General features: G+C 46.1%; 1 protein-coding gene across 1 annotated transcript in view; it reads left to right on the top strand.

Moving 5' to 3' along the window:
- LOC142297119 (uncharacterized) overlaps positions 1-17,096 on the top strand; it is a 210,761-nt gene that overhangs the window by 50,871 nt on the left and 142,794 nt on the right. The window lies entirely within an intron of this gene.

Raw genomic sequence — 17,096 nt, 5'->3', positions numbered from 1 at the left:
ATGAGAGAACGATTCCTCATGTAAAGAATCGAGTAACCATTGAAGGTTACTCTCAGGGAGAAGTTGATAGCATTTTAACACAGTTTAGACAAAAACCAGGAGAAGGAGAAATTCCCTGGTTGGTCAGGGTGCACGATCTCTGAGGAGGTGGAGTGCACTTTGACGCCAGAGACGTGGCAAAATTTGTCACCATGTCTCGGGACCCAGTAATTCAGAGATCAATAAAAAATTATTTTGTTGATCATAATGAGCATGGTACTCAAAACTTAATCATGATCTTAGCCCATGCTTTTCTGGACAAATATCCATCAGAAGCAGACTTTCCTATCAATGATAAACCTTGGTATACCTTAAAAGATGGTATGGAACGGCTGAAGGAAGAAGCAATGAGGAATGCTCTTCCTCTTTTGGGAATGGATGATGATTATCTCCAGTACCCATTGACAGCCAGCATAAGAAATAGGCTGGTTAAACATGCTCCTCCAGCATACAAAACAGTTATTTTAACCTTAACTGTAGCGCTGACTGGAGAATCAATCGGTGTAGTTCTAGGGAGGATGAGGGAGTTACAGGATATGGGACAGTGGGATAAATCGTCCCCTGGAGGCCATGTTGGTAACAGTAAGCCAAACAATCCTGATTGGAAAGAGAAATCAGTAGGGAAGGCCCCACGAGTGTCTCGCAAAGACATGTTCCAGGCTTTGCTTAAAGCCGGGATCAATAAGGAAAGGATTGATGGAAAGGAGACAGGAGAATTATGGAAGTTGTACAAACAGAAAGTTCTATCCGCAAAGAAAGTGACCACTACAAATATGGAGGGGGTTCAAAAACCCCCAAGGTAAAGAAATCAGAGGGAAAAGGGGAAAAACCCCCAAAGAAAGTGTCTTGGGAAGATTTTCAGTCAGTTTATCCATGGGAAGAACTGGCTGCAGCCGTGGCCACAAAGGTCACGGAAGGAAGGGCTAATACACAGACTGAAGTCTGTGTAAATGAAGGTTCAGAAGGAAGTGATTTACCATAGGTAGCCAGCCAAGCCCCCCTATTGATAAACAGGGACGAACGTCCCTACGTCAATCTTAGCATACATTGGAAAGGGGGAAATGTTCAAAGAGTCCCAGCTTTGATTGACACGGGGGCGGAGGCTACTTTAATTCATGGAAACCCAGAAAAAATAAAAGGCCCTCGAGTAAAAATTGCTGGACTAGGTGGTCAAGTGATCACCGGGGTTCAGACACAGGTAGCTTTGAAGATAAGTAAATTACCTATCAAGAAGTATACGGTGCTGGTAGTTCCTATACCAGAATATATTTTGGGAATTGATGTCCTAAAAGGGATGACTCTTAACCCTTTAGTGACGGAGCTAATTTTCACCTTAATGACCAGACCAAATTTTGCAATTCTGACCAGTGTCACTTCATGAGGTTATAACTCTAGAACGCTTCAACGGATCCCGGTGATTCTGAGATTGTTTTTTCGTCACATATTGGACTTCATGTTAGTACCAAATTTAGGACAATATTTTTTGCGTTTATTTATGAAAAAAATTGAATATTGGCAAAAATTTTGAGAATTTTGCAATTTTCAACTTTTGAATTTTTATACGGTTAAACCAGAGATTTCTGTGACACAAAATAGTTAATAAATAACATTTCCCACTTATCTACTTTACATCAGCACAATTTTGGAAACAAAATTTTTTTTCGTTAGGAAGTTAGAGGGGTTCAAAGTTTATCAGCGATTTCTCATTTTTACATCAAAATTTACAAAACCATTTTTTTAGGGACCACATCACATTTGAAGTGACTTCAATAGGCCTAGATGACAGAAAATACCCAAAAGTGACACCATTATAAAAACTGCACCCCCCCAAAGTACTCAAAACCACATTCAAGAAGTTTATTAACCCTTCAGGTGCTTCACATTAACAAAAGCAATGTGGAATGAAAAAAAGCAAAAATTAAATTTTACCTAAAAATGTTGCTCTAACCCAAATTTATTCACTTTTAGAAGAAATAACACAACAAATTGGACCCCAAAACTTGTTCCCCACTTTCTTATGAGCGCGCCGATACCCCACATGTGGTCAGAAACCTCTGTTTGGACAAATGGGAGGGCTCGGAACAGAAGGAGCAATATTTGAATTTTGGAAAGCAAATTTGGCTGAAATAGATTGCGGGCACCATGTTGCATTTACAGGTCCGCTAAGGTACCTAAACAGCAGAAACCCCTCACAAGTGACGCCATTTTGGAAACTAGACCCCTTAAGGCTTCTATCTAGTGGTATAATGAGCATTTTAGATCCACAGGTACTTCACAGATTTTGTTAACGTTACGTTGTCATATTGAAAATTTTAATAATTTTCTCAAAAATGTTGCTTTAGCATCAATTTTCTCACTTTTTCAAGAGGTAATTCCAAAAATTTGACCTCAAGGTTTGTTAACCACTTTTTTATGAGCGCGGTGATACCTCACATGTGGTCTGAAACCTTTGTTTGGACAAATGGGAGGGCTTGGAACGAAAGGAGCAATATTTGAATTTTGGAAAGGAAATTTGGCTGAAAAAGATTGCGGGCAGCATGTCACATTTGGAGGACCCCTAAGGTACCTAAACAGCAGAAACCCCGCACAAGTGACCCCATTTTGGAAACTAGGCCCCTCAAGGAATTTATCTAGATGTTTGGTGAGTACCCTGAACCCCCAGGTGCTTCACAGAATTTTATAACGTTGAGCCATGAAAAAAAAAAAATAAAATTTTACCACAAAATTGTTATTTCAACCAGGTAGCTTTTTTTTTTACAAGAGTAAAAGGAAAAAATTCAGCATAACATTTATTGTGCAATTTCTCCTGAGTTTGGCGATACCTTATATGTGGTGGAAATCAACTGTTTGGGCGCATGGCAGGGCTCGGAAGGGAAGGAGTGCCATTTGACTGCAAAATTGGCTGGAATCAATAGCGGACGCCAGGTTGCATTTGGAGAGCCCCTGAGGTGCCTAAACAGTGGCGGTCCCCCACAAGTGACTCCATTCTGGAAACAAGACACCTCAAGGCTTTTATCTAGGTGTATAGTGAGCAGTTTGAATCCACGAATACTTCACAGAATTTGATAAGCTTAGGTTGCCATATTGAAAATTTTCATTTTTTTCACAAAAATGTTGCTTCAGCATCAAATTTCTCACTTTTTCAAGAGACAACAACAAACCGTGGACCCAACAGGTTGTTATCCAATGTCTTATGAGCACAGGGATACCCCACATGTGGCCAAAAACCTCTGTTTGGATAAATGGGAGGGCTTGGAATGGAAGGAGTACCATTTGAATTCTGGAAAAGTTGAGATAAATTGCGGGCACCATGTCACATTTGCAGGGCCCCTTGGGTACCTATACAGCAGAAACCTCCCACAAGTGACCCCATTTTGGAAACTGGATTTTATTCAGGAGTATAGTAAGCATTTTGAATCCACAGGTACTTCACAAAAATGTTGCTGTAGCAACAAATGTCTCACTTTTAGGCTATGTGGAGACACGGCGTCTAGTATACAGTGTCAGCCTTCCTGCAGAGATGTGAGTGTTGTCCACGGGAGAACGCAGCTGCCCATGCCCACGATTTGGGTTCAGGCCGCTGTGGAGCTCTATGCTACCTGCAGAGAACACTCATCTCCGCAGCATAAATTGACATGCTGAGGCTCGGGAAGCTGCGCCACACGTCAGTGTATGCTGCGGAGAAAAGAAGCACAGTGGGCACGGGATTTCTAAAAATCCTTCCACTGTGCTTCTACTGCACAACGCAGCGCTATGGACGCAGGGAAAACACTCTGCGCCCAAAACGCTGCAAATCCCGATTGTGGGCGCACAGCCTAAAATGCTACAATGGATGAATGGATAGATGTCAAACAAATATAACGTCCCACCCCCTGCATATTCTAAGCTGGCGCCCTTTAGTGCCTTTCATGTGGCACTAAAGGGTGCCTAGCCTTGTATTTAGCCCCCCAAAAAATTAATAATTAAAATAAACGACGTGGGGTCCCCCCTATTTTTGATAGCCAGCTAGGGTAAAGCAGACAGCTGTAGCCTGCAAACCACAGCTGACAGCTTCACCTTGGCTGGTGATCAATTTGGAGGGCTCCCCAGGCGTTTTTTTAAAAAAAAAAAACGTGGGGTCCCCCCCAAATTAGATCACCAGCCAAGGTGAAGCGGACAGCTGGGGTCTGGTATTCTCAGGGTGGGAAGAGCCATGGTTATTGGACTCTTCCCAGCCTAAAAATAGCAGGCCGCAGCCGCCCCAGAAGTGGCACATCCATTAGATGCGCCAATCCTGGCGCTTCGCTCCAGCTCATCCCGCGCCCTGGTGCGGTGGCAGACAGGGTAATATATGGGGTTGATACCAGCTGTAATGTCACCTGGCATCAAGCCCTGGGGTTAGTGATGTCACAGCATCTGAACAGATACCCGACATTACTAACCCAGCCAAGTAATAGAAAAAAATAAAGACAAAAAAAAAATTTATTTGAAAAAAAAAACTCCCCGAAACATTCCTCTTTTACCAATTTATTGAAAATAAATAAATTTCGGTCGCTGTAATCCATTTTGGAGGTCCCACGCCGACTCTGGATCTTCTAGAATATGGGGGGCACGTTCAGGGAACGTATCCCCCATTTTCTGGAAGAGCAAGCTCTCCATGAGCAGTGTGGGTGCAGTAATCTGAGAATACTGCACTCACACTGCCCCGGTCCAACCTAGGGCAGAGTGACCTGCAGTAACCTTATTCTAGAATATGAGGGGCACGCTCACAGAACGTACCCCCCATTTTCTAGAACAGCAGTCTCTTCATGTGAGGAGTGTGGCTGCAGATTACCATACTCACCCTCCCCCGGTCCACAGTGCAGCAGCCTGTGCAGCAGCGACGTCAGAGTCCCTGCTTGCAGGGATCCAGCTGACAGCCGCTGTCTGCGCATGCGCCGCCAGCTTTCAAGAAGCAGGCGGCGTGATCGCAGGGACGGATCACCAGCAGACAGGTAACGTAAGACCGGGGGCTGGGGGGGGCTGGGGGGGGTGACGGGGGTGACGGGGGGTGACGGCGGGACAACTTTCTACCGCATGTGACGTGTCACATGCGGCAGAAAGAGCAGGATGGATGCGGCCGCCATCTTCCACGCTCCGGAGGGGGGAGGCGGCTCTGGAGACCGGAGGGGGCTCCGGGGACCAGAGATCTCCGGTGGCCCGGAGGAGGGGTCAGGGGGAGGACATTTCCCTCCGATCTGAAATGTTTGATCATTTCAGATCGGAGGGAAATGAATGCAGATCCGACGGCGGCTGCAGTTTTCAGCGCGCGTCGGCGCCATCTTGGATTTTCCGGAGGGGGGGGTAGGGGTGGTGGGGGGACTCTCCGGTACCGGGGGCTTTGGGGGCACTAAGGGCTCATATTTATTTCTCATCTGACATGTTTGATCACGTCAGATGAGAAATAAATCAATTTTACCGGCCATTTTTTTTTTTTTAATGTTGTCGCCGGTATACGGTGTATACCGGCAATCGCATTAACGGGGTCCAAAAAAAAACACCCCGATTCATAATCTTGGGGGTCTCAGCTACCTCCGGTAGTTGAAACCCCCGAGATTTTTCGTCACTGGGGGGCGCTACAAGCTTTTTCCGGCCTGACGTCTCAAGACGTCGGAACAGAATAAGTACCCTGTTTTTCCGACGTCTTGAGACGTTAGGCCGTCGCTATGGGGTTAATCTAACAGAAGGAAAATTCTCCTTTGAGGTTAAGTCTTGTCATAAGGAAATGCGACCGGTGGTGGTGGGCAAAGTCAAAATGCCCCCTGTACATGTGCCTCTAGCTACAAAACTGGTAGCTATGAAACAATATCGAATACCAGGAGGTCACAGAGAGATCGGATAATCCATTAAAGAATTGGTAGAAACTGGGGTAATGCGCCCTACTACTACCGCATGGAATAATCCTGTCTGGCCAGTTACAAAGAGTGATGGCTCCTGGCGCCTGACAGTCGATTATAGGGAGTTAAACAAGAATACTCCTCCTTTGACCGCTGCAGTTCCGGATACAATAACGATTGTGGAAAATATTCACACTCACTCCGGAACTTGGTATGCAGGAATTGATTTGGCAAATGCTTTCTTTACTATACCTATAGAAGAGAAGGCTCAAGATCAATTTGCATTCACCTGGTTGGGGAGACAATATACCTTTACCAAGTTACTCTAAGGATGGCTACATAGCCCCACAATCTGTCACCGGACGGTGGCAGAGCATTTGGATGGATTTGATCTACCATCAGAAATGCAGATCTCACATTATATCGATGATATAATGATACAAGGACAAGATGAGCAAAGTGTGAAAGATCAATTGACAAAACTGGTTGCTCATATGAGGAGTAAGGGATGGGAAATCAATGATGCCAAGGTTCAAGGACCGTCTCAGGTGGTAAAATTTCTAGGGATTAAGTGGAACAAGGGGCACAGAGAGATCTTGCCCAATGCCAGACAGAAAATTATTAATTTTCCGGTCCCTAAATCCAAACAGGAGACTGAAGCCTGCTTTACACGGGATGACCGATCGTGCGATTTCACGATCGATCGTACCCGCCCCCGTCGTTTGTGCGTCACAGGCAAATCGCTGCCCGTGTCGCACAAAGTCGTGAAACCTTTCTCACACGTACTTACCTGCTGAGCGACCTCGCTGTGGGCGGCGAACGTCCACTTCCTGAATAGGGAGGGACGTTCGGCGTCACAGCGACGTCACACAGCCGCCGGCCAATAGAAGCGGAGGGGCGGAGATGAGCTGGATGTAAACATCCTGCCCACCTCCTTCCTTCCGCATTGCCGGCGAGAGCCGTGGGACGCAGGTAGGCATAGTTCATCACTCCCGTGGTGTCACACGGAGTGACGTGTGCTGCCACGGGAACGATGAACAACCGGCACAAGTAAAAATAAACGATATTATGAAACTGAGCAACGAGTACACGACTCACGATTTGTGAGTGATACTGCGTCGCTCAGAGGTTTCACACGAGACGACGTGTATGATGCCTGATGTGCGTCACGAAAACCGTGACCCCGACGATGCATCGCACGATCGGTCGTCTCGTGAAAAGCACCCTTCAGTCTTATATTGGATTGTTTGGTTTTTGGAGACAACATATCCCTTATTTGGGGCAAATGTTGGCTCCTTTGTACAAAGTAACGAGGAAAAAATATGAGTTCCACTGGGGAGAGGAACAGCAAAATGTGTTTGAGATGGTCAGGGAAGTGTGGCAAGACATTGAAGAGATTATTCAATCTACCAAGGCCACTGTATTTCATGTCGATGCTCATGTCCCTACTAACTCACTGGAACGTTTGTTTAATTCAGAAGCAGATAAAGCAGCAGCCATCAGACAAGTCAGTCCAACAGTTGACAACGAAATAAGAGGCATGGTTGCAAGGTACAGCTGTTTGGGCACACCAGAAAGAGCGACCCCTTATTCTGCAGGTTTAGACCTCAGTACATTGGAAACTGTCGTGATACCCCCAGGTAAGGTAAAACCAATTTCAACAGGATTGTGTTCCAGATGCCAAAGGATCATTATGGTCAAATAGCCACTCGTTCTAGCTTAGCGTTAAAAGGAGCCATAGTGGTGGGAGGGGTAATAGAGGCAGATTATCAGGGAGAAATCAAGGTACTGATGCTAAATTTGGGAAATGAACCTTTTGATCTTGGTGAAACACCAGAAGGTGGCTCAGATGTTGATAATTCCAATAAACTTGTCTGAGATAAGAGAAGGAACTGCCCCGGCAGAATTAACAATACTAAAGGTTTTGGATCCTCTAATATTACAAATGTAGTAGCAAAAATATGGATTCAAAACCTCCAAGGACCGCCCTCAGAGGCAGAAGTAATAGCGGTCAGAAAAAGATCGTACTCTCCTTATAATGAGACCAGGAGTGGAGAAGTGGGAATATGTTCCACAAGAAAAATGTTATTTACGAGAATAATAGTGTATCTTTATTTGCAGATGGTGTTGTAAATAAGCGGAATCCATGGTATCGGTTACTGGGAAGAGCTCGATAGTGATGAGATGGAGAAATTCCTGTGTTTGATGTTCGCCTCTTTGGTCGTTGGATGGACAAGTCTACATCAGGAGGAACCTATGACGAATAAATTTCTGATGCACCATCACATTTTAACTGATGCGCTGAACAGTAGCCAACAGACAGATTGCTGGATCTGGCTTTTAAGGGAGGAATTTGGGTACCAAGAAATAAGACTGGATTAACTAACCTGGGATTCCTCCCTATGGGGAATATAAAATAAGTTTTGGGACAGCTATAAATACTGTAGATGCTTTTAAACCCAGCTTAGTGGAAAGGACAATTCATGATATGTTATGGCCTTATGCCAATATGTTCATAAGTGGGACTAGTGAAACTTGTAGTAACATATCGGGAAATTTAATGTGTAATTATTCCTCTGAATATCGAGCAAATGCCAGAACACATGATATTCAAGGGAGCTTTTCAGATAATATTGCTTTTAGTTTTAATATACATAGTAGTGAAAGTGATTATATTTGTGATTCATTGTGGCAAAGGCAAAGATGGTGTCCTATTAAAAGCGATACTTCTTGGTCATGGTATGGTGTTTTCCGAGTGATCTTCCTCTAGTGGAATACTGATGATGGAAAATAATCCCTGGGATCAAGGACCGATTGTGATACCAATGTGATATGACTGAAAGAATGAGTGTGATTAGATAGGGATCATAATCAAAAGATATAGTGATCCCAGATATTATTTGATCCATCCATAATTCAGTATCAGAGAGAGATGTCCTCTGGCTGACCCATTTTCACCATGACCAAAGCGTATGTGTTAGCAGATCTTGAACAAACCACGATTATGAGGAAGTAACGTTTACAGTTCAACAGTCAGGAAACTCGTGGTTAGTTGACAACAGGTGTAAGGAAACTGGCATGTAAAATTCACGGCTCCTTGCAATATCTCCAGGAAACTGTAGTCGGCCAGTGGTCAACTGGCAAAATGTGCAGGAAGCTACTGGTGCCCACAGCAGCTTGTGGTCAAGTTACATGAACATGACTCAGCTGTCACATGCTGGTCACCAATTCACCACTCTGTTCCTTGTTGTGGTCTATAATAGTTGTCTCCTGTTTCTCCAGAGACTTCTGTAGTTGTTGCTGGTCATGTGAGGAAAGAGTTAACCTTTTTCACTGACTTAGAAAATAATAGAAATTCATTCTCCCTGGCAAGACCGAACCAGACTTATTTGCGTAATAAACTATGAGACCAACTTCAAGGACGCAGAATGTTTTGACTTAGAGACGACTGAAAAACATTCTTGTTATGGAAAAAGAAACGTCATAGACTGTTATGGGAGTATAAGTCATTATATTAATTTCTCTTGCTGGGAATATGCAATCCACGCCTTAATGAATGTAAATTAATGAATATGTATGTTGCATAGTTACGCCCTAATCAACTTTGTATAACTTTGTAATGTAAACAATACCAATACACTTTCTATTCGGAGCCGCACATCTCCAGTCTTATGTGTATAACGGCGTTCGCTTGTTTTCATTGAGACGGAGTAGCAGAGGGGGGGTCACCGGTACCTTCTCTGCATTCGGACATCGCTGGCAACAGCTGTGACCGTTAGGTCAACCTAACATTATCTGGCGCCCGAAAAGCAGGGACCCGTGTTTCTAATCCCAGGACGCAGTGGACTATCTTGCCATTCAGAGGAGGAGTGGACCAGACGTGGGGACCAGAAACACCTGGCCAGGTAAGAGTTGAACCTTATTCTTCTCTTTATGCTCCCCACATCTGATCTCCCCTCTCCTCAACGCGCAAAATGGTACACTGTGAGTAGAAACTGGGTTATTGGCGGGTTTCTACTGAACTCTGAGAGAGCCTTGCCAGCTGATGTTTTCTGTGCCTTGTTTGTTTGTTTCTCTGTGTTTCTCTGCCTCTCCGTGTGTCTGCTCTCCTGCGCTTTACTTCTGTGCTGTTGTCCTTGTTGGTTGTCATAGATCCCATACATCAGTGAGTGTTGAAAGGGAATAGTGTACCTGCTCTGTCCAATGGATGTGATATTCACTGCCCTAGTGTTAGTGGGAATAGCCCTGTTTGCCATTGCCATCGGATATAGAGTGCATCTCTGTTACAAGAAGGGTAACCCAGCGCCATTCAACATTCTCAGCCCCCTCTGAAGTTAGGACACCATCTTTCAGTAGGAATACACATCAAGAGTCAGTCTCTGGGTACTTCCAGGAAAGGTGGTTCTAGACCTCACCTTAGGTAGGAATACAAAAGGAGTTAGTCTCTGAGTATCTCCAGGATAGGTAGGTTTAGTCCAAAGGACGTTCAAGGGTCTAAAAGCTGAAGAAGATAGAAGAAGAAGAATGGGCAACGAATATCAAAAGACAGAAGAGCTGGATGCACCCTGCAACATCTCATTACGTGTTATCATGGCAAAAGAACAGCCAGTCAGTCCAAGGAAGTTTTCAAGACATTTGGATTGAAGGGGAAGGATCAATTGGACCCCAACAAATGGGATACAATAACAGCTACTAGAGCAGGAGTGATAGCAGATAAATCATGGACTGAACTAGTCAGAACTCTTTCTGACATGGCAAAAACAGCCCACGATCAAGGTTGGATATACCATGAAGAATCAGACACATGGGAATAAGCTAGGAAGCAAGCTAATAAGGATCCGCAGCCCCCTCCGTACCTGTCAGCTACTCCTGGAACAGCTCCAAAAATAGCAGGATCCCCGGAATGGACCTGCACAAACTGTGGCCAACAAAATCCGGACTGGAGTGAAACATGCCTAGCCTGTGCAGCCCCACAGCACAAGCTACAAGCCACAGCACCAGTGCCTCTTTATCCCGTAGTGGAAAGAAGAGTCCTGATAAGACCACCTGTTAATCTACAAAATCCAGATGCTCCCAGAGATGCAGTTCCCCGTACGTATGAAGACTACGTACCCTGGACTCCAACCGAGCAGATTGCTTTCCTGCAAAATGCTCCAGACCCGACTAGAAACCCAGTCAGTTTTTCACGTTACCTGAACCAAATACAGGTCTCCTACAGAAGCACTTGGTTGGACATGGAAGGTTTGTGTAGAGTTAAAATGTCTCCTGAACTGTATGCCAAACTCACTGCCCACCTGACAGAACATGCTCCGGACGATACCCGTAATGTGGAATCGGGCCAAGACTTCATGATAAGACTCAGTCTCTTCTGCGCCCAGGAGCAAAGAACTAAAGGCACAATGGGACCAGTGCATCAAGGTCCTGTGGAGAATGTCAGCTTATTTTACTACAGATTGATGCAGTCATTCGCAAATGAAGGGCTGGACTTACAAGCGGGTGCAATACGTCGCCTGATGGTAAGATCCTTCATGGATGGAATATATGCACCTCTGGCAGAAAGATTGAAAGCGTGCTGCCCAGAATGGAGAAACATGGAAGACATAGATCTTCTAGTCAACAAAGCAAGTGGCTTAGAAACCGACGCAAAGGATAAAAGGAGCAACAAGAAAGTTTTCATAGCAGCAGTGGACGGTCAGCCAGAAGGTACAAGAAGGAAGGCACCGACCTGCTACTATTGTGGGAGTCAGAGGACGTGATCAGAGACTGTAGAAAGAAGAAGAGGGACACTCAAAACCGACCCGAGAGTCAGGAGGAGAAGACTGCCTGACTTGCGGCAGCACGGGATAGGGATGCCAGAGGTCCATTTATACATGTCCCCCTTCACATTGGCAACAAGGAAATAAGAGCTTTAGTGGACTCAGGAGCCTCTCGCTCCGTACTCCCCAAGAATCTGGTGCCTGAAGGATCCATCTCATCTGAAGCTACTGTAGTATCCGGATTTGATGGACAAGCCCAGATAATCCCAATAACACATCCACTGAAGGTGAAACTGGGACCACACATGTTCGTGTCTAAATTCTTAGTGTCCCCCCTGGGTGGAGATGCCCTAGTGGGAGAAGATCTACTATCAAGACTACAAGCTCAGATTGTCTACAATGAAGATGGATCTGCTATCCTGCAAATTCCAGAAGATATCCCAGAAGAAATCCTGTGCACTCTCCAGATGATAGAAGACAGACCAGAATCTGAAGTTACACATGAAGTAAACATGGACCCAATACTTCTACAAGTTCCTGCAAAACTCTGGTCCACATCAAATACTGACCTCGGCACACTACCCGTGCCCACAGTAAAAGTTTCAGTCAAGCCTGGAATTACGCCACCGCAGCTGAGACAATCCCCCCTCCCGCTACCTCTCGCAGTACATCTACCAGTACGTGGATGATTTACTACTGTGCTTCCCTAGTGAAGAGGAATGCTTACCTTTCTGGCAGAAGTAGGATGCAAAGCAAGCAGAGATAAATGCAGACGGTGGATTCCCAATGCGTCACTACTCATACAACCGCTGTATGATTGCACAAAGAATGTTCCTTTTTCCCTTACAGAAGAAGCTTGATAAAACTTTCAAAAGCTCAAGGAACTAGTGATTGATGCATCTGCTCTGGCACTACCAAACTATGATCTCACCTTTAATCTGTTCGTAGCAGAGCTTCAAGGATTTGCCGTAGGAGTACTCACCCAGAAGACGGACAAACATCTCATAATCGGGTACTACTCCTCTCAACTTGACAACGCCACAAAAGCAGCACCAACCTGTGTCCGTGCTGTTACAGCAGTTTCAAACATACTGCAGAAAGCATCTGAAATCTCACTCGATTTCCCGACTACCATCCTTACCAGCCATTACATCTATGCTGTTCTCAATCAAGTGCAGCTGAAACACCTCTCCATGGCAAGACAAGTCAGACTTCAGTGCACGCTGTTGCTACCCCCCAAACATCTCATTTGCTCGAGTTACAAGTCTAAACCTTGCTGATCTGCTGATCTTCACAAGTTTAGAAGGGGGGACAGAAGAGAGGACAGAAGAGAGTGACAAACGTACCAGCGCACCATTTGATCATGATTGTCAGGAACTCATTGAACATGAGGCAAAGCCCCTGCACAATATTTAGACAACACCGCTTACAAATCCAGACTTTGAACTTTTTGTGGATGGTAGCAGATACGCTGATGAAGCAGGCAAGTTCCACACCGGATTTGCAGTAGTGACTCTATATGCAGTCTTAGCCAAACAACCGCTACCTCCACGCATATCTGCTCAAGAAGCAGAACGTCTTGCTCTCATCTGGGCAATTGAGTTTCTGGAAGAACGAACAGCGAACATCTACACGGACTCAGCCTATGCACACGGCATTGTGCACGATTTTGGCACTATCTGGCAGACAAGAGGATTCCTGATAGCAACAGGAAATCCCATCAGGCATGGAGCCTCAGTGAAGAAACTAATGGAAGTAGCCTTGATACCAAAACAGCTAGCAATCATAAAGCTTGCTGCCCACACCAAGGCTCAAACACCTGAGGCAAGGGGGAAATCGCTTGGCCGATCAAACAGCAAAAGAAGCAGCCTTACTCCCTTTGAAGGAGACGGAAACAGTGTCAACGACGGAGGAAGAAATGCAGAACCTCTTTGAGACACAAGAAAACGCCTCTGAGGAAGAAAAGGCCGGATGGCGGGCCAAGGGGGCAGAAAAGGTGGAGGGGATTTGGCGCCTAAATGGACTTCCCGTCCTGCCACGCAGTTGGTTCCCTGCCATTTTCCAAGTACTCCACTATCCCACACACAGTAGCACAAACTCAATCATGAACCAGATGCAACCATATTGGGTAGCCCCCCGGCTTCAGACAATACGCCTCCCAGAGAATAAAAGCTTGTCACATCTGTCAACAACACAATCCAAGCCAGCTAACTAAAATCCCTGCAAAGACACATGCCAAAGACGTTTGCCCCATTTCAAAGAGTATAAATAGACTATATACAGTTGCCAAAACATGGCATCTACGAGTTTGTACTTGTCTGTGTAGACCTCTTCTCAGGATGGCCAGAGGCCTACCCTGTCAGCTCAGCCACGGCCCGAATTACAGCAAAGCCTGTGAGCTGGTGCCTCGGTTTGGACTCCCTGAAGTCATAGAGTCGGACCGAGGTACTCATTTCACTGGACAAGTTTTCCAGAACACCTGTGCCCTGTTAGGCATTCAGTCAGCCTTACACACGCCTTACCACCCACAGTCATCAGGGAAAGTGGAAAGGTTAAATGGCACTCTAAAAGCTCAAACTAGCCAAGGCAGTGGAGGAGACTGGTAGACCATGGACAGAATGTCTCCCCATAGCTCTTTACTCTATAAGAACTACCCCGCAGGGAAAGCACAGGCTCTCACCATTTGAAATACTCTTTGGTAGTGCACCCAGATTAGGATGCTACTTCCCGCAGGAGTTACACCTGCAATGTGAAAGCCTAACGTCTTATGTTGTTTCCCTGCAGAAGAGACTAACTGAAACCCACCAAAGGGTCTACTCTTCTCTACCAGATCCTGATGCCGTTCCAGGAACCCACTCCCTAAAGCCTGGTGACCGGGTCTACCTAAAGAAGCACGTGAGAAAGACCCTTGAGCCACGATTCGAAGGGCCTTTGACTGTCCAGCTGACCACTCCAACCTCCGTCAAACTTGAGGGGAGATCGATATGGGTCCATGCCAGCCACTGCAAGAAGGCCTAATACCGCTGATAAGTATTTCTATGTGTACTCCCTTTTTGGGGCCTTCTACACCACGGCAGAATTCATTTGAGACCCATCATGAAGTGTTAGCTGAAAAACTTGAGATCACAGACTGCTGGATATGTACACACGCACCTGTGACAGCCTCTTCCATGCCATACTTAGCCATACCAGTCCCGATAAACAAAGTGTTTCAATGGGGAGGCTGTTACAACAGACTATCAGTGTTCCAAGTGTTACTCTGTTTACTAGTTGCTTATGTAGTGTTCAAGTTGCTAATGGCTTTGTTTTCCCGCTGCTTGAAGCAATGTAGATACAATGATTATTCAGCACCCGTAAGAAATCACTAATATGCCTTTTTTCTCTTCTCTACTCTTTCCTCTAGAAATCACCTTGGCGTATCATGATGAGACTCCTATCGAGAGGCATGCAGGCAGTCCTGGGTGACGGATGTGAGACGACACTCCCTGAGCAACCCGCGGCTCAGAAAGTATCTGGAGACTAGCCTGCTCGCTCTATAGACCACAGCTTCTCGATGGCCCCCTGTCCATCAATCACGCCAATAGGGGGGATTGTGAGGAAAGAGTTAACCTTTTTCACTGACTTAGAAAATAATAGAAATTCATTCTCCCTGGCAAGACCGAACCAGACTTATTTGCGTAATAAACTATGAGACCAACTTCAAGGACGCAGAATGTTTTGACTTAGAGACGACTGAAAAACATTCTTGTTATGGAAAAAGAAACGTCATAGACTGTTATGGGAGTATAAGTCATTATATTAATTTCTCTTGCTGGGAATATGCAATCCACGCCTTAATGAATGTAAATTAATGAATATGTATGTTGCATAGTTACGCCCTAATCAACTTTGTATAACTTTGTAATGTAAACAATACCAATACACTTTCTATTCGGAGCCGCACATCTCCAGTCTTATGTGTATAACGGCGTTCGCTTGTTTTCATTGAGACGGAGTAGCAGAGGGGGGGTCACCGGTACCTTCTCTGCATTCGGACATCGCTGGCAACAGCTGTGACCGTTAGGTCAACCTAACAGTCAGATAAGTATTGATTTTTGCTATCTACCTGGGCTCAGTTGATAGCATTTGTGTTTCCCCTGTATTGTTTCCTTGTGTCTTCCTTTAGTGTTAGTGGTGTTGACTAGTGCTCATACCCGCCATCCTTACTTCGGGCCCTTTTGCCTAGATAAAACAGGGCCCCAGGTATCCAGCTCAGCAACAGGTGTGGAACCTGTATAGAGTCGGTGAGGGCATTGAGGGTGAGCTGCAGATTGTTGTCAGAGGTCATCACTTCCCCCTTTCCCTAGCAATAAGGCATTGCTTCCTGTGTGTTGTCCTATAGGGCTGGTATGGCCTCTCTCCCTATACGTGACATTATGTAAACATGGAGGTGTGAAGCTCTCTATTGACTTTACTTAGTATACCTGTGACCGTGTCACTGGTAGGTGTGACAATGGCCTCCACACACTGGAGACAGGCAGGTGTGACAATGGCCTCCACACACTGGAGACAGGCAGGTGTGACAATGGCCTCCACACACTGGAGACAGGCAGGTGTGACAATGGCCTCCACACACTGGAGACAGGCAGGTGTGACAATGGCCTCCACACACTGGAGACAGGCAGGTGTGAGAATGGCCTCCACACACTGGAGACAGGCAGGTGTGACAATGGCCTCCACACACTGGAGACAGGCAGGTGTGACAATGGCCTCCACACACTGGAGACAGGCAGGTGTGACAGTGGCCTCCACACACTGGAGACTGGCAGGTGTGACAATGGCCTCCACACACTGGAGACAGGCAGGTGTGACAATGGCCTCCACACGCTGGAGACAGGCAGGTGTGACAATGGCCTCCACACACTGGAGACAGGCAGGTGTGACAATGGCCTCCACACACTGTAGACAGGCAGGTGTGACAATGGCCTCCACACACTGGAGACAGGCAGGTGTGACAATGGCCTCCACATACTGGAGACAGGCAGGTGTGACAATGGCCTCCACACACTGGAGACAGGCAGGTGTGACAATGGCCTCCACATACTGGAGACAGGCAGGTGTGACAATGGCCTCCACACACTGGAGACAGGCAGGTGTGACAATGGCCTCCACACACTGGAGACAGGCAGGTGTGACAATGGCCTCCACACACTGGAGACAGGCAGGTGTGACAGTGGCCTCCACACACTGGAGACAGGCAGGTGTGACAATGGCCTCCACACACTGGAGACAGGCAGGTGTGACAGTGGCCTCCACACACTGGAGACAGGCAGGTGTGACAATGGCCTCCACACACTGGAGACAGGCAGGTGTGACAATGGCCTCCACACACTGGAGACAGGCAGGTGTGACAATGGCCTCCATACACTGGAGACAGGCATGTGTGACGATGGCCTCCACACACTGG

This window comes from Anomaloglossus baeobatrachus, chromosome 3, assembly GCF_048569485.1.
Source record: "Anomaloglossus baeobatrachus isolate aAnoBae1 chromosome 3, aAnoBae1.hap1, whole genome shotgun sequence".
Classification (NCBI taxonomy): Eukaryota; Metazoa; Chordata; class Amphibia; order Anura; family Aromobatidae; genus Anomaloglossus; species Anomaloglossus baeobatrachus.
The sequence above is the reverse complement of the archived record's forward strand: the minus strand, read 5'-3'. Positions and strand labels throughout refer to the sequence as shown.